This window comes from Geospiza fortis, unplaced genomic scaffold (assembly GCF_000277835.1).
Source record: "Geospiza fortis unplaced genomic scaffold, GeoFor_1.0 scaffold145, whole genome shotgun sequence".
NCBI lineage: Eukaryota > Metazoa > Chordata > Aves > Passeriformes > Thraupidae > Geospiza > Geospiza fortis.
This window is the reverse complement of record NW_005054362.1, coordinates 450,297-472,257: the sequence shown is the minus strand read 5'-3', so window position 1 is coordinate 472,257 and position 21,961 is coordinate 450,297. Positions and strand designations below refer to the sequence as shown.

The window sequence follows — 21,961 nt, the reverse complement described above, 5'->3', positions numbered from 1 at the left end:
AGCTTAGGGAGTTATTCTAGACAAGCATTAATATACTGACCATTGTTCTATCTGTCCTTGCTTTTCTACAGTGTAAATAATTTTTCTGCTGACCAATCTCATGGCTGCTGCTCAGCTCCAATCCCAGTTCTGCTGTCTCTGAGGCCTGCCTTGTGCAGCTTTCCCAAACCCCTCTGATTTTGGGGATTCCCAGAAAGGGCTCTCTCTGTTCCAGACCCTCGCAGTGCCTGGGGCTCTCATTTCCCACCCTGACCCAAAGTGAGAGGGGCATTCAGTGCCCGGGTGGGCAGCGCTGAGCACAGGGACCGTGGGGAGCAGGGGGAGCATGCACTGATGGGATCTGGGGTCATACTCACCTTTAGGACCTGCTCTAGGTTCTCCAGCTTGGCTTGGAGCTGGTGTTTCCCCCCCACAGCCAAATCTCGTCCTTTGGTCACTCTGAGCAGGGTTTCCCGAGGGTGGTCATAGTCTGATTGTACCTGGGAAACAAACAGGGTCATTGCCAGGCTGCAGGAATTATTGCAAAAACAAACAGGGTCATTGCCAAACTGCAGGGGCACACATGGGCACACCTGGGCACACCTGGGCACACCTGGGCATTACCTGGCCATGCTGCAGTGCTCAGGGGCACACCTGGGCACACCTGGGCACACCTGTGCGTTACCTGGCTGTGCTGCAGTGCTCAGGGGCACACCTGGGCACACCTGGGCACACCTGTGCGTTACCTGGCTGTGCTGCAGTGCTCAGGGGCACACCTGGGCACACCTGGGCACACCTGTGCGTTACCTGGCTGTGCTGCAGTGCTCAGGGGCACACCTGGGCACACCTGGGCACACCTGTGCATTACCTGGCTGCGCTGCAGTGCTCAGGGGCACACGCTGGCATGCTGCAGGCTCAGGCAGTTCTCCTCCCGCCCAGCATCCTTCAGCTGCTGCTCCTGGAACAGAAACAAAGCGTGTCACCTCAGCTCCGTGTCACAGCCTCGTGTCACAGCCCCAGGACTTCCACTGGAAACCCTTGCAGCAAGGAGAGGATGCATTTGTGTATCCTCAGTGTGTTTGGAAGTGACAGATAAATGTCAGCTTGAAATGTTTATATTGCTTGCTCAGAAAAATAAAGCATTAAAGAACAAAGAATGAGTGACTCAAAGGTTCTGGAGCAATAGCAGGTGGCAAAAGCCAGAAACCGAGCCAAAGTCTTTAAATTCCAGCCAAGCTCCCTCCCTGAGCCGTGTCTTCTGGAAGTGGTCCAGGTCATAATCACTGTCAGGGCAGGAATTGCACAGCGTGGGTTCCAGGGTGTTCCCTGGAGGGTGTGTGAGCAGCAGGGAGCCCTGAGCCCACGAGGGGCTGGCATCAGCCCTGGGCACCGGTGCCCAAGGAAGGCACAGCCTGCCCAGGGCAGCCCCCAGAAACAGCTCCTGATTTCAGGCTATGAAATACACCTGTGAAACACCCCCTGTGAGATACCCTCTGTGAGATACCCTCTGTGAAACAGCCCCTGTGAGATACCCTCTGTGAAACACCCCCAAAAACACCTCCTGAGAAACAGCTCCTGATTTCAGGCTGTGAAATACACCTGTGAAACACCCCTGTGAGATACCCTCTGTGAGATACCCTCTGTGAAACAGCCCCTGAAACACCCTCTGTGAAACAACCTCTGTGAAACAGCCCCCAGAAACAGCTCCTGATTTCAGGCTATGAAATACACCTGTGAAACACCCCCTGTGAGATACCCTCTGTGAAACAGCCCCTGAAACACCCCCTGTGAAACAACCTCTGTGAAACAGCCCCCAGAAACAGCTCCTGATCTCAGGCTGTGAGACAGCCCTGAAACAGCCCCTGTGAAACTCCCCTGCATTCTGCCAAGGATGCTTTCCCACCACTGCAGTTGGTGACTTTCTGTCTAACCCAGGGACTCCAGTGACCCCTCCCCGCACAGCATCTGCCTCAATGCTGCCCAGATCAGTTCAGTATAAATCTTCAATGGAAAAAGCCAAAAGTTAATCCCAGCTGCCCCGGAGCTACCCTGCACATGAAACAGAGTGTGACGGCGTTCACAGGGGTTCTTGGATTGGGGAACAGACGAGGATCTGACTCCATGTGTCAGGAGGCTGATTTATTATTTATGATATATGTTACATTAAAACTATACTAAAAGAATAGAAGAAAGGATTTCATCAGAAGGTTAGCTAAGGATAGAAAAGGAATGATAACAAAGGCTCTGTCTCGGACTCTCTGTCCGAGCCAGCTGGGCTGTGATTGGCCATTAATTAGAAACAACCACATGAGCCCAATCACAGATGCACCTGTTGCATTCCACAGCAGCAGATAACCATTGGTTACATTTTGTTCCTGAGGCCTCTCAGCTTCTCAGGGCAAAAACTCCTAAGGAAAGGGTTTTCCATAAAAGATGTCTGTGACAACAGAGATGTGAAATATTGCAATGTCCTGTCAGAGACTGTTTGCCTCCCAGCAGGTGGGACAGTCTGTGTTTGGGCTTAGGATGAGCACAGGGACCAGGACACGCTGATGGCTGAGCTGTCACTGAGCAGGGCTTTCTCCAAACCAAGGCATTCCCACTTTGCCAAGCTCTGCCAGCGAGGAGGCGCCCAGGAATGGCCATGCCAGCTGACCCGGAGTGGGCACAGGGATATCCCACAGCACAGAACATCCCAGCTGCCAGTGGGAGCTGGGGGTGCTGGAAAACCCCCAGCACGTTCCCAGGGGGACATGTGCCTCCCGACAGCCCCATCTCCCTGCTCCCTCCTGGAGACTGAGTAAATAAATAAAGCATTTCTCCATCTCCCGTGCCTGGCAGCAGCACCGAGCCCACCACAGCAGGGCAGCACAGTGCTGGTTTGGGGGGTTTTGGGGCTGGTTTTTGGGGTTTTGGGGCTGGTTTTTGGGGATTTTGAGGGTTTTGAGGCTGCTTTTTGGGCCTGGTTTTTGGGGTGCCAGAGCCTGCACAGATTTAAAGGCTCACACAGCAGCACAAACTTCACAGAGCATGAGACAATTCATAAACAAACAGCTGTGGAAAATGAAGTATGAGAGACATCAAAAATAAACGGCGTTACCTCATGTATAAGTTGCATCTCTGAAAGTGCAGAAATGAAGGCACAAATGTGCGCTCACAAGGGAGCAAAAGCAAAATTCCTCCTCTGGATGTGAGGGCTGACTAAAGAATTCCCAGCAGGAGGACGGCTCTGGCAGATTTAATGCAATGTGACACCCCTGTCTGGGTAACGAGGCTCTGCCCTGCCTGCAGAAAGGCATCTGCCGCCCTGTGCGCTGCTTTGCTCATCCATCAGTTATTTTTGTTTTAATAAACCTTGTACCCTGTTCATTTATCTGCAGCTCTTTTTCCCTGGGAATCATTGCTGCCCGTGGCCTGGGAGGGCTGCACTGAGCCCTGTGATCCTGATCCCCTGGGATGGCTCTGGCTTGGGCGATGCAGGACACAATCCAGCCAGGAGCAGAGGGAAAACCTGCACGGACCCAAAGAGAAAATGAAGAACCTTCTGATCTTTTTCCCGTGTATTTTGGTCCTGCAAATGACTCACTTTAGAGGTCGGGTTCACCACCTCCAGCTCATTTTCTGTTTCTTCCAAGGGCTGGATTTGAAAGGCAAAGCTGACGCAGCCTCAGTGGTACAACTGCAGCACTGCCATGGCCCCACAGCTGGGCTGGGGCACCAAAACTGCCTTTAACCCCTGGGGCACAGCTGTGCAGGGATGGATCCGGGCTCTGCACAGTGCAGTAAATGCAGCCTGCCCTGCACAGCTGTGCCCACAGGGCACTGGGCAGGGAGGAACCTGGGGCGGGCAGGGAGCAAAGGCAGAAAAAGAGAAAAAAAACAGAGAAAAAGGGAGAAAAAAACAGAGAAAGAAAGAGAAAAAGCAGAGAAAAAAAGGAGAAAAAGCAGAGAAAAAAGAAAAAAAAAGGCAGAGAAAAAAGAGGAGAAAAGGCAGAGAAAAAAGGAGAAAAAGCAGAGCTGCTGCTGCTGCCCAGGCTGTGCCACCCCCCTGTCTGTCTGTCTGTCCCTGCCCAGGCTGTGCCACCCTTCTGTCTGTCTGTCTGTCTGTCTGACGCCTGTCTGTCCCCGCCAAGGGACAGGGCTGTGCAGCCCTGCCTGCCACAGCTCCCCCAGCCAGCAAGTTCACTTACAGTAAATGACATTTCATGGACAGCTATTGCATACAGTGAGGAATACACCAGATAGCCTTACTGGTTTGGGTGTTTTACTATTTCCATTTGGTGCTTCCTCTCAAGTGCCACGTGAAGCACATGTTAGCAAGCAGCACAGGAAAGCAGTTGGACATTTTCTGAGGTTAGCACTTAAAAACTAATGAATTCCTGCAGAGAAACTAACAACATGAGTGTTTTCCACTCCCACTCCAAAGGTAAAGGAAGAGCTCCTCAGAAACGTTTGCATTTTAAACAAAATCACTCCACAACTGGATTTGCTCCGTTGTAAAAATAGGAACTTTTCCGTGCAAATGACACTGTTCTAACAAAGGAAAACAAATGCAGCTTTACCCCTCTAATCAGCAGGCTGAATTTAGCACAAGAAACACCACACGGAAATAGCACTTCTTAAAAAGCACTGCTAAAAAAGGGACTCGGGAACTGAGCCTTGGCCTTGGGGAGCACCAGAGTCCTGCAGCACAGCAGATCCTGGGCAGGGAACCCAGCAATTCCTCCCTGCTGCTGCTTCTCCACAGCCACAAACCCCTGCAGGGACCAGCCCTGCACACCAGCTCATTCCGTCGCCAAAAACGCGTGTTTGTGGCTGGCTTTTCGCAAATATTAAAATGAATATTATATGTGTTGTGTTAGAAAGCCATGCTGTGTTAATTCTCTTAAAAATAGAGTTTTAGGTTATATCAAAATGTTTAAATAGAAACTATGCTGTGTAGGAGACTTTTTTTGCTAAAGAAAGGACTCTCAGTGAGATAGCAGCCACGGGGCACCTGAATCTTCCAGAGAAAGAGAATTTATTGCCCCATTATCAGGATGGTGAGCAGCACTGGGAGCTGGGATGTCCCCAAAGGGAGCAGGTTTGTCCCCAAAGGGAGCTGGGATGTCCCAAAAGGAGCTGGGATGTCCCCAATGGGAGCTGGGATGTCCCCAAGGGAGCTGGGATGTCCCCAAAGGCCCCCCTGAGCCCGGGTCCCCCTCTGCTCCCCCAGCCCAGCCTCTCCATCTCCCATTAGCCTGTCCCCACAGCAGACATGTATTTATCTATTTATTCCCCTCTGGAAACGGAGGGAGCCGTGTCTGGGTCTGTTTCACTGATCCCTGCAACGCAATTAGCCAGATTGGCTCCCACAAACGCTCCTCAAAAAGCTTTTCCTTCTTGTCATGCACCAAGAGCAGAGAGCAGCAAACAAGATCAGCTGTTGCCATGGGAACACGGTGCCCCAGCAGGTGAAAAATTCACTCTGTGGCGCTGAAAAAGGATGAAATGTACTGAACCTAAGCGTAACATCAAGCACGGCTCAGAAAGCTCCGTGTTGTTCCCAAGGACTGGCAGATCTTCTAGCGAGAAATGCAGAGATGCAAATGTTAAAAGCCCTCCTGTGAACTCTGGTGACATCGGTAATTCTTCAGCTGCCTCACAGTCATTTCAATAGGCAGAAACTTATACCAATATATTGCATAAGTTTGGAAATCTCTATGAAAAGTTAAGCCCAATTTTTAGAAGTTATGAGTGACTTGAAAACAGAAGGTAATTTTTCATTTCAAGACAGACACGAGAAAAAAATGCTGAATAATTTTAAGGATTAGGTGCCAGAAGCATCATTCAAAAACTGCTCTTCATGCTCCAGAAACTCTGTTTTCAGAACAGATAATATTGCAGCCTTCAAGTCAGACTGCACAATCCATTTTTCACCTTCCGCTGAGCTAAGGGGGCACACAGAAACACTGAACACATCTGTGAGAAAAGCAAAGTATTTTGGACCAGTGCTCTCCCTGCACGCTCTTTAAGGAAAGACAAACATTGCTCCTGATATTTACCCACAGTTTTCTGTTTCAAATGGAAACAGCCCCAGAGCAGCTCCTGCAGCCCTTCAGCTGTGAATGAGAAGCTCTGGAAGTTCTCAGGAAAGGCTGCGGGGACAGGAGAAAAGAAAAAGGGAGGAACTCTGGAAAACACCAAGCACAAAGAATCTCTTATATTCTCTATTCCAAATTGCTGCTTATCAGAACTGAACAAAAACCACTGTACTTGACTGAAATAAGCCTCAGGTGTCACCTTTGTACAGCAAAATCTGCTGTAAATGCGCAAAATCTGATGTAAATGTGCAAACCCCTCTGCAAGTGTGCCAAACCTGCTGCAACTGTGCAAAACCTGCTGCAAATATCCCAAACCTGCTGCAAGTGTGCCAAACCCTCTGTAAATGTGGCAAACCTGCCACAAGTGTGCCAAACCTGCTGCAAATATCCCAAACCTGCTGCAAGTGTGCAAAACCTGATATAAATGTGCCAGACCTGCTGCAAATGTGCCAAACCCTCTGTAAATGTGGCAAACCTGCTGCAAGTGTGCCAAACCTGCTGCAAATGTGCCAAACCCTCTGTAAATGTGCCAGACCTGCCGTAAATGAGCCAGACCTTCTGCAGATGTGCCTTGGAGCCCCTGAGCACAGCCAGCAGCAATCCTGCTGTAAAACACACCACAGCAAGCCCAAACCCTCCCTCTGCCTCCCTGGGATGCTCTGAGAGCTGCCAGGGCAGGAGCCAGCCCTGAATTTCTCTTTCAGCACAGCAGCACCGAGAGGGGCTTGATTCTCTCCTAAATCTCTGCATCCCTCATTAGCCATCCTCTCCCTCCATTAGTGCCTTGCTGCTGTTCTATTTTCTGAGCTCCCAGCAAATCAACACAAATTGAATTCCACAGGAAAGTTGTTGCAGGCTCTCTCCCCCACGCCTGCTTTAATCCCATTTTCTTCCCCCTAAATTTACGCTACATTTAATGGCGGAAATGATTTCTAAGATTGGTTTCTGATGATAATACTTATCACAGTTCAGAGGATTATTCTTCCTGTCTATTTTTAGCCAATTCTCAAAGAAAAGATTTGCTCTGGAACAACTTGTGAAGGCCAAAAGTGATATTTAAACAAAAGATGATTTCTTTTCCCTTCTGCCTCCCCTTTAGAGCAGCACACCCAGGCTGTGGCAGGAGACACAAAGGCCTCACTTATTTCCTCCTGTCATAAATAATGCCAGCAAATGGGGGAGAATGGACAGAAGAACTAGAAACAAATCAGTATTATTCATTTAGATAATAATTATAATTAATGATAATAAGTACTATAATTATAATAATTATAATTAGATATATATTATTAAACATTATTATATTATATATAAAATTATAATATATAAAGTATATACAATATATAAAGTATATATAAATTATAATAATACAAATTATTATAATTATTATTATTAGATATATAATAAATTATTTTCTTTATGGACAAACCTACCAGCAAAGACATTCCTCTACAGTTTTCATCTGCTCTGAAATTCTTTTAAGAAAAGAAAATTATTATTTACTGATGCTATGTCATGAATATAACCTGGTTTTTAAAAAATATTCTCCATATAAAATTATCTCTTTTTAAAGCCCTTTGCTTCAAATTGTTTGAAGCCTTTTGGGAGATTATCTGCTTAATCCATTTCTTTCACTTGGGCATTCCAGATTTCATGCAGCTCTGCAAAGTCAGTTTGCTTCACAGACCTGTGAGGCTCCTCACCAAGCAGAACAGGAGTCAGGAGGAAAAATTGTACAGCCTGAGGGCGGTTTAAAAAGGGAAAGCGCAGAGAAATGGGGCTGCAGGGAGAAATGCTGAGTTAGTTACAGCTCTCACTGCTGCTGCAGCGCTGCAGGACCCCTGCTCCCTCCCTCTGGGGCTTCTGCTGGGGAGGCAGCAGCCCAGGGAGGCGTGGGAGCTGCATTTCCTGCAGGAGCTGCATTTCCTGCAGCCCAGGGAGCATTGGGAGCTGCATTTCCTGCAGAGGGACCCTAGTGAGTTTCTTTTCCTGCCAAGATAACCTTGAGAGCTGCATTTCCTGCAGAGGGAACCTTGGGAGCTGCATTTCCTGCAGGAGCTGCATTTCCCGCAGCCCAGGGAGCATTGGGAGCTGCAATTCCTGCAGAGGGACCCTAGTGAGTTTCTTTTCCTGCCAAGATAACCTTGAGAGCTGCATTTCCTGCAGAGGGAACCTTGTTATCCGCATTGCCTACTGGAGCTGCATTTCCTGCAGCCCAGGGAACCTTCTGAGCTGCATTTCCTGCAGAGGGAACCTTGGGAGCTCCATTTCCTGCAGAGGGAAGCCTGTTACCCGCATTTCCTGCAGAGAGAACCTTGGGAGCTGCATTTCCTGCAGAGGGAACCTTGGGAGCTCCATTTCCTGCAGAGGGAAGCCTGTTACCCGCATTTCCTGCAGAGAGAACCTTGGGAGCTGCATTTCCTGCAGAGAGAAGCCTGTTACCCGCATTTCCTGCAGCTGGGGTCCTGTTCCACCGCTGCCCAGCTGGAGCTGCCCTGGCTGAGCAGCCTCAGGCCCTGCCTCAGAGGATGCTGCACTGCCCAGAGACGTGCATCTCCTGCCAGCCCCTTTTGGGCTCGTGCCTGGCTCAGAAGGTCAGAGCCTGAGCCTTCCCTTCTGCTTTCAGCACAGCTCAGCATGACTCAGTGCCGGGGCTGCCCTGAACGGGCACGGAGCCCGTAATTAACCAAATGAGCTCCTTCCCTTGATTAGTTCCCTGGGTGCCTGTGTTACCTGTCCCTCAGCCCAGGCTGAGCCCCAGGGCCACGCAGAGCAGCTGCCCCAAACTGCCCCCAGCACAGGGATGTGCAGGCAGGGCAGGGCTGGGCCCTCAGCTCTGCCCTGGAAATCCCAGCCCGGAACATTTTCTCTCTGCCAGCTTGTCAAACGGCATCGCTTCTTCTTATGTGCAAAATGTGTGCTGGAAGTTGCTCAAATGCCAAAGCTTGTCTGATCCTGCTACAGCGTAGTAGAGAATAATTTCTAAATTTAGGAGGTAGTTGCTTTGCTGTCCAGTGAAACGTACACTAAAAAAATAATTTCCTCTAGGCAAGTCCTCATTTTAAACACCAATTCAGACTGCAGTGACAAGCACTAAACCTCTGGGAAAGGGAAGCTGTGCAATCCCATTGTTGCTGTTTTCTGTTCCCTTGCTGTTTCACAACACAATCCAAACAACATCAGCAGTGCTCAGATGTCATGCAGCACACCCTTACAAAGTGCTTGGCAAATAAAACCTCTCCGTTCTCCTGGGCAATATTTCTTTTTGTGGAGGATCCCGACTCCCCCAGCTGTGTTTCATTGGAATTCTGAACAAAAAGCTGACATTTCCAGCTCCTTTGTGCAGATGAAAGGAAGGCCAGGTTCTGGTTTCAGGCACAGCCTGCCTGGCACTGCTGCCCTGGAGCAGTTCTTGCCAGCCTGGACCTTGGGGGCACCAAGACTTTGATTCCAGGAATTTCAGAGAACTGAAATCCCAGCTCCCAAAACCTGAAAGAGGCTGGAGAGAACAGCTGTCACAGACATCTTTTAATGAAAAATCCTTTCCTTAGGAGTTTTCCTCCTGAGAAGCTGAGAGGCCTCAGGAACAAAATGCAAACAATGGTTATCTGCTGCTGTGGAATGCAACAGGTGCATCTGTGATTGGTCCATGTGGTTGTTTCTAATTAATGGCCAATCACCGTCCAGATGGCTCGGACTGTGTCCCAGACACAAGCTTTTGTTATCATTCTTTCTGATTCTATTCTATTCTCAGCTAGCCATCTGATAAAACCTTTTCTTCTATTCTTTTAGTATAGTTTTAATGCAATATATATCATAAAACAATAAATCAGCCTTCTGAAACATGGAGTCAGATGCTCATCTCTTCCCTCATCCTGAGACCCCTGTGAACACGGTCACAAACAGCCAAGCAAACAAGCTGACAACAGAGCAGCTTGCTGCCAGCTGCAATGACTTCTGCGACAGCCCCACGAGGTGGGTTTGAGCCCCAAATCTGCATCCAGGTAACTGGCACCAGCCCTGCCCTGCAGGCACTCCCCACGAACAGCTCTGAGCCCCTCACAGGCCTGACGCGCCGTGAATTGCTGCTGGATTAAACATTCAGTGCTAGACACATCTAAGTTGGGATTTCACACCAGCCCTGACAGGGGAGGGAAGGGCAAACCGAAGTCCCAAACTCGCCACCAGTTTTTGTCAGTGCTCAGAAAGGATCCGGGGAGCCCAGGGTGAAGCTGCACAGAGCAGGCTGTGCATGGGACTCACAGAGCAAACAAAGGGAGACCAAAGGCTGTCCCCAAGCCTGAGGGTGCCCCAGCACCCCCTGCAACTTCAGGCAGAGCTTCTAAATGAGCACATCCAGCAGGAACCCCACGGTGCTCCAACACAGATTTCACAGTGCCTCCTGCCCATTCTCCCCAGGTTAGCAACCACGGTGTCACCCTCCCCACAGGCAGGGATTTCCCACTCACACTCCAGGGGCTGCCTGGTTTTAAAGTTAATTACACGGAAATGTGCTAAAAATGCTGCTACACGGGAGGAGGGCAGCCCCCCTCGTTCTGTAGGTAAGGACCCAGTCCTGTTTCGGGGGAATTATTTCCAGAATCTGAATAGCTGAGATCTTGCGCAGGGCAAGGCCCAGCTCGTCTGCCAATCCAAACTGGTCCATGTACAAGAAAATGCTGTCACAGGGCTGGAATCCGAGAAATAGAACTTAGAAATAGGAATTAAAATCCAAAACTGAAGTCAAAAAGCCCAAGAAGCCTCCCAAACTCTCCTACTGATACAGCAGTCAGCCAGCCTATCAAAATTACATGACTTTTAACACACTCTTTAATTGCTTTTAATTATTACCATTTACACTGCCCTCGAAATGAAAAAGTGTCTCAGCTGGAGTCAGGGATAAATTTTTAATAACGTTGGAAAGCAAAGCAACAAATCTCAGAGTGGAGTTCAAACCCCCCCAGCATCCCCTGTTCAGAGCATGTGGAAGGAGGGTCAGGCTCCCTGGGAAGGCTCAGAGCTCTCTGCAGGGCTGGCAATGTCCCTGAAGGCACCAGGAACTATTCTGCACACAAACAGCACAGAGATGCTTGCTTCTGTCTGAAATGAGAATTAGCAGCATTTAGCCTTAAAAAGGAGCCAGACTCACAACTGCCAAACGCTCTGATCCTCAAGGAAATGGAAAAATGTGGAAGGAAGATGGGAAAACTGAATTTGGTTCAGAACTATGGCTGGAGAATAAGCAAACCAGGTTCCAATTTCCTTCTGACCCTTTGGAAGCAAAGCTGCACCCAGCAGCTGCTCCAAATGCAAACAGTGAAACCCCAGGTGACAACAAATGCACAGCTCCAGCTCCACAGGACATGGTCTGCCAAAATTCACTGCTCAGCTGCAAAGCTGGGTCATAAGGGGTTAATTACACGAATGAAAAATGCCCAGAATAAATACACCTTCTCATTATTGTTACTTTTCTCATATTTAGGGCTTTAAAAAAATTCTACATTCTTCAGATCAAACTATTGCCAAATCTGCAAACTACATCACTCCAAATTTGCAAACTACACAGCATTCTATGGAGAAAAATAGGAGCAGATTCTCTTCTGAATACATTTTTGTCAGTCTTTATCTTTGACTTACTCCCAGCTTCACAACCTTGGTTTACATCTCAGAGTCTGACAGGAGCAGGGCTGATTCCAACTAAACCAAATTACAGGTATTAATTAATGGCTCGTGCTTGTTTGCCAGCTCCTGCAAGCAGAAGGGTGGATAGAAATGTATTTACAGCAGAATTTAATTACCCATTTTCAAGCCACTGGCCTCCTGGCAAAAGCCTCCCAGTGTAGTGCAGAATAGGACTTGGATTAAGAATTAATTTACTGTCAGGAGTGATCTGCAATTTAACAGCTTAATCGAGTTTGCTGTGAAATTGGTCAGGAGCTCTGGAGCCTGAGCTGCCCCAGAGCTGCTGCAGCCAGGCAGGGTCAGGATCCAGGAACCAGCCAGGAACCAGAGCCTGGCTCAGGATCTATAGCTAAACCAGCAAACCAGAGCCTGGCTCAGGATCTATAGCTAAACCAGCAAACCCAGAGCTGCTGCAGCCAGGCAGGGTCAGGATCCAGGAATCAGCCAGGAACCAGAGCCTGGCTCAGGATCCACAGCTCAGCTCAGCCACAAAACCAGAGCCTGGCTCAGGATCTATAACAGCCAGCAAACCTGAGCCTGGCTCAGGAACTGCTCAGGATCCACAGCTCAGCCAGAAACCAGAGCCTGGCTCAGGGTCCATAAATCAGCCACCAAACGTGACCCTCTCTGTGCCAGGAGCTGCTGAGGAAACCTCTCTCCCATGGAGTTAGCCCGTGCTGCACTCCTGTCAGCCTCAGCCAGCGCCAGGCTCAGCTCTTCCCTCCGCGCGCCCAGAACAGCTCTGCTCCTGTGCCATCCCCTTCCATCCCCTGGCTCCCTGCCCAGGGCAGCTGTGGGGAGCAGGCAGCAGCACAGCCACCCCCAGCTCGAGTGGGAAGCCAGGCTGCAGCCCTCGAAATGCCAAGGCACAGAAAAAGCATGCCTGTCCCAGTTTCCTCGTGTTATTTTGGTACGCTTCAGGAAAAAACCCAACAACACGTAACTCATTAATTATAACCTTTCAAAAGAGTTTTCCTTCCCCCCCAAACTGCTAAAATTTAGCAGAGCTGCAGCCAAAGTTCTAATGGAACTAATTTTAGCTTTTGTCATGCACACAAGATCATGAAGTAGGTCTCATCCTTCCATTAATGCAAATGTATTGAAGCAGCCGGAGCAGGAAACTGCCAGAGATGCTGGTGAGTGTTCCTGTGGCCCCTGGTGTGTGTGCTGGGGTGAGCACAGCACTGACAGGCCAGGAGAATAACAGCAGCCTCCAGTGCCAGCAGGCGTGCACAGCTCCTCACCGACAGCCACATGCAGACTTTACTGCCACGTTTATCTATTGCACTGATTTCAGCGACCTTGTCACACATGCTGGCCTCACTCTCTGCTGGCCGAGCCCAGCTGCCACTGTTTTAAAGATGGAAATGCTCCTGGTGGTCACATGCACTGGCTCTCTTGGGAGAGGGCTCGGTGCTGATGAGAGGGACCAGGCTGGAGCTCCTGATATTGCACAGGAAAACAAGGCACAGGCAGGGCAGGGGCTCAGCCAGCCTCTGCAGTGCATCTGCACTGACGTCCCTGGGAGGAAAACCCAAACCAGCCCCACACACAACAGCTCACGCCCCTGAGCCGCCCTCTGGCTCTGCCTGCTCTCATCCTTGGCCTTGGTTTGATTTTCAGAGCAGGGAAGCAGCCAGAGAGAGCAGGGCCCTGCTGGGGCTGGGCTGTGCCAGGACAGGCCCTGGGCAGCTCACACCGCAGCACAAACAGCAACGTGCTGCTCTCCATTGCAATGTCAGCTTAATTCGCCATGAGAATCCCAAACTCTGCCACAGGAGTGTGTGGCTGTGTAGTTACTGCTGATCTAAACACCAGCATTCCGCATGACTTACCTTGTCAGCTTCAAACTCTTCACAAAAGGACTCGGTTTATTTTTTTTTTAGCCCAACATTTGTCAGTGAAGCACCTCCAGCACTTGGAATGTGTGCTGGGATCCCCAGACAGAGATGCAAATATAAAACATGCATGAGCACTAAGCAGGGATGGGGCAGCAATTTGTGAACATCAGCACACTCCAGTGTTCCTGTTCACACCCCTGGATTTGCTGGCTGTATCTGATCAGAAGGGACAGCTCACAAATGCAGGTTTAAACATCTTTTGGACACCCAATATGCTTTTCCCCAGCACGCCTTTTATCCCTGATGTGCATCACCAAGCCGTGGGCTCAGCACAGCCCCTAAAATCCATTTCAGACAGGGATTTAAACAGGAGTCAAGCTGTCCCCTCAATAACTTGTAAATTAGGTCTCAGGCCAAAACAGAAACCTGTCACATAACACACCTCTGAGTCCAGCAGCAACACCTGAAGGTTTTTGTATGGGCTTTAAGATTCACAATTTTCAGTTTCATCTGAATACTTTGCCTCCAATCACTGTACTGGACAAGAAGCCTTGCAAGATTCTGCAGTCTGACTCATTAGGACAAAAGTTAATTAAATCACATTCTCTCCTCAGACATACCATTTTGTCTTAAAGATGATTAAACAAGAGACAAATGTAATTAGGGCAGGAAAAAGTATAAGCCAAACGTTAATCTTATCGTGTGCTTTAGGAAAATGGAGCAATAAATCACCTTGCTGCCTGTGTTTGGCAGTAAGTGATAACACAGAGAGCCCTCAGCCTCCCTGTCTGATACCAGCATCACTGATGGGGCAGTGGGGAGGGAGCTGGGCTGTGGCAGCAGATATTCCAGTTAGAGAGACAGGGAACATCTGAGCCTGGCTCATGGAGATGGAGCCTTCCAGAGAGGAATCAATGGCAGCAGATATTCCAGTTAGAGAGACAGGGAACATCTGAGCCTGGCTCATGGAGATGGAGCCTTCCAGAGAGGAATCAATGGCAGCAGATATTCCAGTTAGAGAGAGAGGGAATATCTGAGCCTGGCTCATGGAGATGGAGCCTTCCAGAGAGGAATCAATGGCAGCAGATATTTCTGGTACCGACGCCCGGCTCATGGAGATGGAGCCTTCCAGAGAGGAATCAATGGCAGCAGATATTCCAGTTATAGAGGGAACATCTGAGCCTGGCTCATGGAGATGGAGCCTTCCAGAGAGGAATCAATGGCAGCAGATATTCCAGTTATAGAGGGAACATCTGAGCCTGGCTCATGGAGATGGAGCCTTCCAGAGAGGAATCAATGGCAGCAGATATTCCAGTTAGAGAGACAGGGAACATCTGAGCCTGGCTCATGGAGATGGAGCCTTCCAGAGAGGAATCAATGGCAGCAGATGCCTCTCCTCCCTCCGCCCTGCCCAGCACAGCCAAACCAGAGGCATGTGGCACTGCAAGTGTCTTTATCAATTAAAAAGGCCAATTTTGAGCCAACAGCCATTCCCAGCAGCGGGAGTGAGGATGTTGTGTTCTCGGGGGGTGAGGAAAGGTCAGCCTGCTTTCATGGCTGCTAATTTAATCCAGTCTTACACTGCACATGCCTCACTTTTTGGGCATTTAGATATCCTTTCCTCATTCAGAAATGTAATGACTTGCTTGAAATATGATTAGGAAAAAATGCTTTTTAAACCCCATCAAGATCTATTTTTGATGGAAGTTTCCTCCATGGCCTGCAGCTAAGAAAAGCTTTTATGATGCTGGCACTGTATCAATAAACTCCAGACAGAATTCTGCACTTGCACAGGTGATGGCTGATCTAGAAAATGCCACCAGCAATGGAAAGCTGCACAGGCCACTGCCATGACACAGGGACAAAACTGGGGATGGAACAGATGCTCAGAGGGGGCACAGGGGGACTGCAGAGAAAACCTGGGATTTCAGAGAAAACCTGGGATTTCAGAGAAAACCCTGGGATTCCAGAGAAACACTTTTTGCCTGCTGAAGGCACAAATCCTAGGTGTGGAGGAACAACCAGTGAATCCCCAGCGTGCCCCAGGTGGGTTTTTGTGGGTGTGGGTCTGCAGAGAGCCCCTCCCTTGCCAAGGGCTCCTGCTCAGGCAGTCTGACCCTGCAGGAAAGCACTGACTCCCCCTTTCCACCAGGCCTCAGCACTCAGCTCACATCACTGCTGTGTAATTATTCTTTTCAGGAGCAGAGATGCAAAGGAGGCATTAACAGCCGTTCCAAATATCACATTTGTGCACTTTTCCCTTGTCATATTAAATATAATTACTTCTGATGCAATCAAACTCATAGCCTTCACATGGATAAATCCAGCACCAAATTTAGAACCCCGAGCTTCAAACATCAGGCTCTTAAAGCAAAGCTTTAAGCCTTTACTTTCAGTTCAGTGAGGTACAGAGAACAGTGAGAACATAAGGTTCAAAAATGGTGTTTTAAAATGAAATTTCTTTAAATTATTCTGTTAGTTACTGGTGGCACAGGGCTTTGAAGATCAAAGGTGAGACGTGAACTCCATCTGACAGCTCAGCAGCAGGAGATGGGGACCAGCTAGCTGACCAAGCCTTCCAGAAGGTTCCTCTCTAAACTGCAATCAGAGCATGTGCAAACACGCAGAGATGCAACCAGAGAAGCTCTGCTGCTATTGAGAGTCAGGATGGGAGCCCCAAACCAGACTGGGATGTGCTGGTGTGTCACAGACACGTTTTATGAAAAATCCTTCCCTTAGGATCTTTCCTCCTGAGAAGCTGAGAGGCCTCAGGAACAAAATGTAAGCAATGGTTATCTGCTGCTGTGGGATGCAACAGGTGCATCTGTGATTGGTCTCATGTGGTTGTTTCTAATTAATGGCCAATCACAGCCCAGCTGGCTCAGACTCTCTGGTCAGTCACAAGATTTTATTATCATTCCTTTCTTTTCTATTCCTTTCAAGCCTTCTGATGAAATCCTTTCTCCTATTCTTTTAGTATAGTTCTAATATATCATTTTCTTTTAATACCACATATATAATAAAATAATAAATCAGTCTCCTGAAACATGGAGTCAAGATTCTCATCTCTTCCCTCATCCTGGGACCCCGTGAACACCAGCACACTGGGATGGGGTCAGAGCCACAGGCTGTGCCCCGGGCCCTGCACTTGCCATTCCTGCAGCCAGAACTCAGCCCTGCAGTTATTTCTGTCCCGTTTTTGGCATTGACACCCCCATTTCAGGCTGGGGCTGCCCCACAGGCGCAGCTGGGTGTGCTCAGTGTGGGCGCAGGATTCAGCAATCAGGGCAGAGCAAACTGCAGCCAGACCCTCCCAAACCTCCCGCAGAATCCCCCAGCCCTGGAGCTGTGCGCACACAGCCAAGCGCAGGGCCCCTGGAGCAGCCCCCGGGCTGCAGAACAAACTCTGCAGCTGCAGCAGGCTGGGGAGCAGAGCCAGACTTACTGGGAGCTGCCAGGGATGGCTCTGGAGTCAAGGCGCTGCCGTGGGACTGCAGGTCTGTGTCTCTCCTAGAAACCAGCTCTGATCAGAGATTTCCTGCGAAGCTGCGGGCATGCTGGAGCATCTCCAAACTGTGCAGGATAAAAGGAAAGCAGTCAGTGGCCAGTTTCTTAGAACTGCACTCATCTTCCAGTAGCCCGAGGGTTTCACTGCCTGTGCCCCAGAGCTGCAGCAAAGTCAGGGTTAATTACCACTTCATACCATAAAAGCCAAGCTGAATTAATTAATTCAGCCGTGCTGAATAAACAGTTTTGTCATGGCAGGCAACAAGGCTGAAGTCCAACAAAAGCTCCAAACTGAGCCTTAAATTTGTGCTCAAACCCAGAGTGGAACGGAGGAGGGAAGAGGATGAGAAGCATGAATCAGTTCTTCCCAAGACTTTATTTTTTCCCCTGGCATGGAATTCTAAAAATACCTTTGGATGGTGTCCCTCCACACCCAGAATGGCAAGGCACAGGAACTGCATCCTGAATGCACCAGGAGCTAAATACCAGAGCCTGCCAGATTGCACAGGGTAATTAACGACAGACCTGCCACCCATCCCCACACGCCGCCAGCTATTTTAAACGCCTTTACTTACATCACGGCTGGGGTCTTCAGCAGCACAGACCTAATTCACATCGGGGCTGTGCTGTGGGACAGGGAATCGCTCAGGAGGGCATGCACCCCAGATCTGCGGGGCTGGGGCCACACCTTTCATTATTCACGAGCTCCCCGAGCAGATGCAGGGCTGCGGGGATCGTAATTCAATGCCCTGGAAGCGCCTGGTGACTCACGGAGGTGCCTGCTGGAGAGCCCTGGGCACAGCCTTCTGCTGTTTTGGGAAGGCACTCCATGCAGAGTGAGTTACCCAGCCCGCTCTGGAGCCTGCCAGCGTCTCCTAAAGCCACAAACAAATGCAGAGCAGCAGAGCCACGCACGGGGGTTTGCTGCAGGGGCTGTGTCAGTGGCATGGGGATGCTCCATGGGCACGGGGCTAAAAATGCAACTTCGCAGCTGCAGCCGGTGTTAAATCAAACACAGGATCTGCAATCCAATGCAAGCTCACACTGCAGCCTGTGTTCAAATCAAGCACAGGATCTGCAATCCAATGCAAGCTCACAGCTGCAGCCTGTGTTCAAATCAAACAGGAGCTGCAAATGCAAGTTCAGAGCTGCAGCCTGTGTTCAAATCAAGCACAGGAACTGCAGTCAATCAAGTTCACAGCTGCAGCTCACACTCAAGCCCAGGATCTGCAATGAAATGCAAGTTCACACTGCAGCTGGTGTTCAGATCAAACAGGATCTGCAAATGCAAGTTCACAGCTGCAGTTGCATTCCAGCACAGGATCTGCAATCAGCGACAAGTTCTCAGCTGCAGCCTGTGTTCCAGCCCAGGATCTGCAATCCAAGTGCTGTTTTGCAGAGTTATGACCCCTCCTGTGGAGTTCCAGCCTTCCCTGGGGCTCTCTGAGTGTAAAAGAGAAGGAGTTCCCTGCAGCAGTTCCACAAATGCCCGGCTCTGGTGCCTGCAGGGGCTCCCTAAACGCAGGTGAAAGTCCATAACCTCATGGTTGTCACCCTCACAGAGCTCCCACCGGGAAGGTCTCGGGTGACAGGGGCACAGGAGGCGCTGACCTTGCCCAGAGAGCCCGAGCAGCGCACACAGGCAGCAGAGTTTGCTGGAGAAATGGAAAGTCTTTCTAGGAAATGCCTGCAGAGCCAGGCTCTGCTGGGCTCAGCTCTGTGGGATGAGCTGCAGAGCCCAAGGAGCCACATCCCTGACAGTCACTCAGCTTGTTTTTAACAGTCAGTGATTTGAAAGGTGCTGTCACTGCCTTGTATGGTCTCTAACTGTACATGAGGAATAACTCAGCAATGGAATCTTGTATGGTCTCTAACTGTACATGAGGAATAACTCAGCAATGGAATCTTGTATGATCTCCATATATCAGGAATAACTCAGCAATGGAATCTTGTATGGTCTCTAACTGTACATGAGGAATAACTCAGCAATGGAATCTTGTATGATCTCCATATATCAGGAATAACTCAGCAATGGAATCTTGTATGGTCTCTAACTATACATCAGGAATAACTCATCACTGACTTTGCAAGTGAGGAACGGCAATCACAGTCAGCAGCCAGGTTACAGAGCACAAAAACATCCAACATTCACCATGCCAACAGCTGCAAGTTATCCCTCTGCTGAAGCAATGCTTGAACGTTGAGCTTGTCATGTGAGACACTTCAATAAATCCTGCACAAAACACATTTCAATCTTTCCTCTCGAATTGAAGGGATTTTCCTGCCCTGCCTCTGCTTTTAACACGTCTTTTGCCTCTGTCAGTGTTCAGTATTAGTGAAATAATCAGCAATATTACAATGTGCAGTGCTTGTGCAGCTCTGCACCGTGTGGGTGTGTGCAGAGATTTATTCAATACAGATACTAACCTGGTATAGTTTATTTACTGTCTATAATAATTTATTGCAATTTATTTCTGTCCCAGTAAGTGTAAGTAGGTACCAATAAGATAAGCCTTGGATTAGGGGCACTGTTAAATGTTAGGTGAAAGATCCTCCAGACCCATCAGCTGCACTGTGGCAGTGCAGGACAACGGGGCACAGATCCAGAGCAGGGAAATAAATGCACCAGGCTGTACCCAGGGCACAGAAATACTGCAGATCCCAGCCCTGCCCAGGCTGCCAGGGGCATCTGTCCCAGCAGCTCTCATGGAGCTCCATGGACAGAGGAAAAGCCTCTTTTCCTGTCCTGGGATGTCTCCATGCAGGATGAGGGTTCGATATCCGTGTAAAGTCAAATACCATCCCCAGCCCTGGCACAGCTGAGAACAGGGATGATTTGATGATATTTGTCTTCCAATCTGAGAGCTTCTTGGTGTGTGGAACAATCCCCAGTTTTGCCCCATTCCATCACATTTCAAAGTCTCAAACCAAATTAATTAGCGAGATCATGGCACCTCCTCCTTAAGCTCATTAGCAAAGACTAATGGCTACAGAATCAATTATTTCATGCAGATACTGCCTCACCACCACCAGCCTCTGCATCACACGGGCTCATTCTGAATTTCAATTCTGTTGTAATTTACTCCACTGGTTTAATTACAACCCTTAATTAAGTCCCTTCTTTAATCAACTGTATAGCTGTGTCCATTCATGTATGGCAGCATATAAAATGAGAAACACAGAGCAAATAACAAAGCCATGGGGCCAACACCACAGCTGTGCCAGGACTTGGCTGGCCCCAACCTCTGCTCCAGGAACTGCAACCATTCCTTCCTTTGAAATGCCCACGGTGAGCTCAGAACAAACACAAACAAGCACACAGTTTAGCTAAGGTTTACAAAACCATGCTTCAATTTCCATCTTGCAGTCCCTGAAAGTCCAGTGGATTTGTCATTACACTGACACACTTCATTGCTTACTCTTCTGTCAGCTCAGTGTCTGGGGGTCTGCAGGTGCTGTATTTTCCAGAATAGACAATTTCATTTCCAAAGCAATCATTGAGATTTTCCAGCTTCACTCTCCACTATTATCACAAACAGTTTGCATTTCCTTCCAGCGCAGTGTGGGAGTAACAAGTTTCTCCATTGGTCTCAACACATTCCTACTTTTGCTTTTTTTTGCTGGGTTTTTTCCCACAACAGTAAAAAAAAAAACTTCTTATCATTTCCTGATAAAGAACCCAAGTGGTTTTTCTCTTCAATTCTATCTTTCATATTCTCATGCATAACTGATAAAACTATCCAGTGACTTTTCCTTAAGACCTACTAGAACAAATGTACCAAAAGGGAATTAGCCACAAGAATGAGAAAAGCCAACACCCTCTCTGTATGCAAATTTCTTCTCTTAAATACAAAAAATGAGACCACGGGAATCCTATTTCAGTGAGCAAATTAACAAAAGGTCAGAAAGCTTGATCTTTGTCACTGGTGTACTCTGTCTGAAAGCTGAACTGCCATTTAAATATTCATCAGGGAGAGCTGTAAGTGCAGGTTGAGAGCTCTGTGTGCACAGGAAACTGAAAATATTCATGGCATGGGAGATATTCCACCAAAGGAAAATCCGGGTGAAGGAAAGGAGCCCTAACCTGGAATTTCAGTAATTTATGAATCCAGACACATGAGGAAGTGACTTAAAGCCTTTCACTTTTGGGGTCTGTAATGGGACACAGACACAGGAGGGAAATTCAGCCTTCACCAGCCACTGGAAACTGAGGGGAAAATTGGTTCCAGATGATGGCAGGAGCACAGGCAGTACGCAGAACCACGCTCCATTTTATCAATATATTTTTTATGAAATAAAAAAGAACAAAGGAGGAGAAGCAGCTGCAGGGACATCCAGGTGGAGAAGCAAACAGAGATGTTCAGCCCCTGCTGCAGCCTGAGCTGGGCTTGCCACCAGCACCAGAGCCCCCTCCCAGCAGACTGAGGGTTCTTGCCACATAATCTTCCTGCCTGGCTTTAGTGCTTTAATTAAACTGAATTTACACTTCTCCCTGTAGTTTGATACCCAGTTTATTGAAGCTTCTGTTCAAGTTTTTCTGTTTGGCAGCGCAGGAAGCTCAGAGATTTCCCAGCCAATTCCTCCCGCACAAACAAATACCAATGGTCCTCTCTGCATCCTCCCCCCGTGCTCCCTTCAGGCCCAAAAGTGCTTTTCACAGCCGGGGAATGTCCCCTTTGGGCCATAAGGAAATTCCCTGCAGGCACGGGAAGCCCCAGCCCAGAGCTGCCCAAATGCACAGCAAAGGGCAGCGCAGCAAATCTCACAGGTGAGATCACGTTCTGAGAGGAAAATGCTCCAAGGACTGCCTTGCAATAGCCTGGAGGCTTAACGGGAAGCAATTACAGCATAAATAAAATCTGCACTCTG

At 48.8% G+C, this 21,961-nt stretch overlaps 1 protein-coding gene across 1 annotated transcript in view; it reads right to left on the bottom strand.

Moving 5' to 3' along the window:
* RIMBP2 (RIMS binding protein 2) overlaps nt 1-17,151 on the bottom strand; it is a 56,399-nt gene extending 39,248 nt beyond the window's left edge. The window contains 3 exon segments of the mRNA XM_031059510.1: nt 357-479; nt 848-937; nt 17,031-17,151. The gene's annotated coding sequence lies outside the window, so the exon portion shown is untranslated.
* Between the last annotated feature and the right edge of the window lie 4,810 nt (nt 17,152-21,961).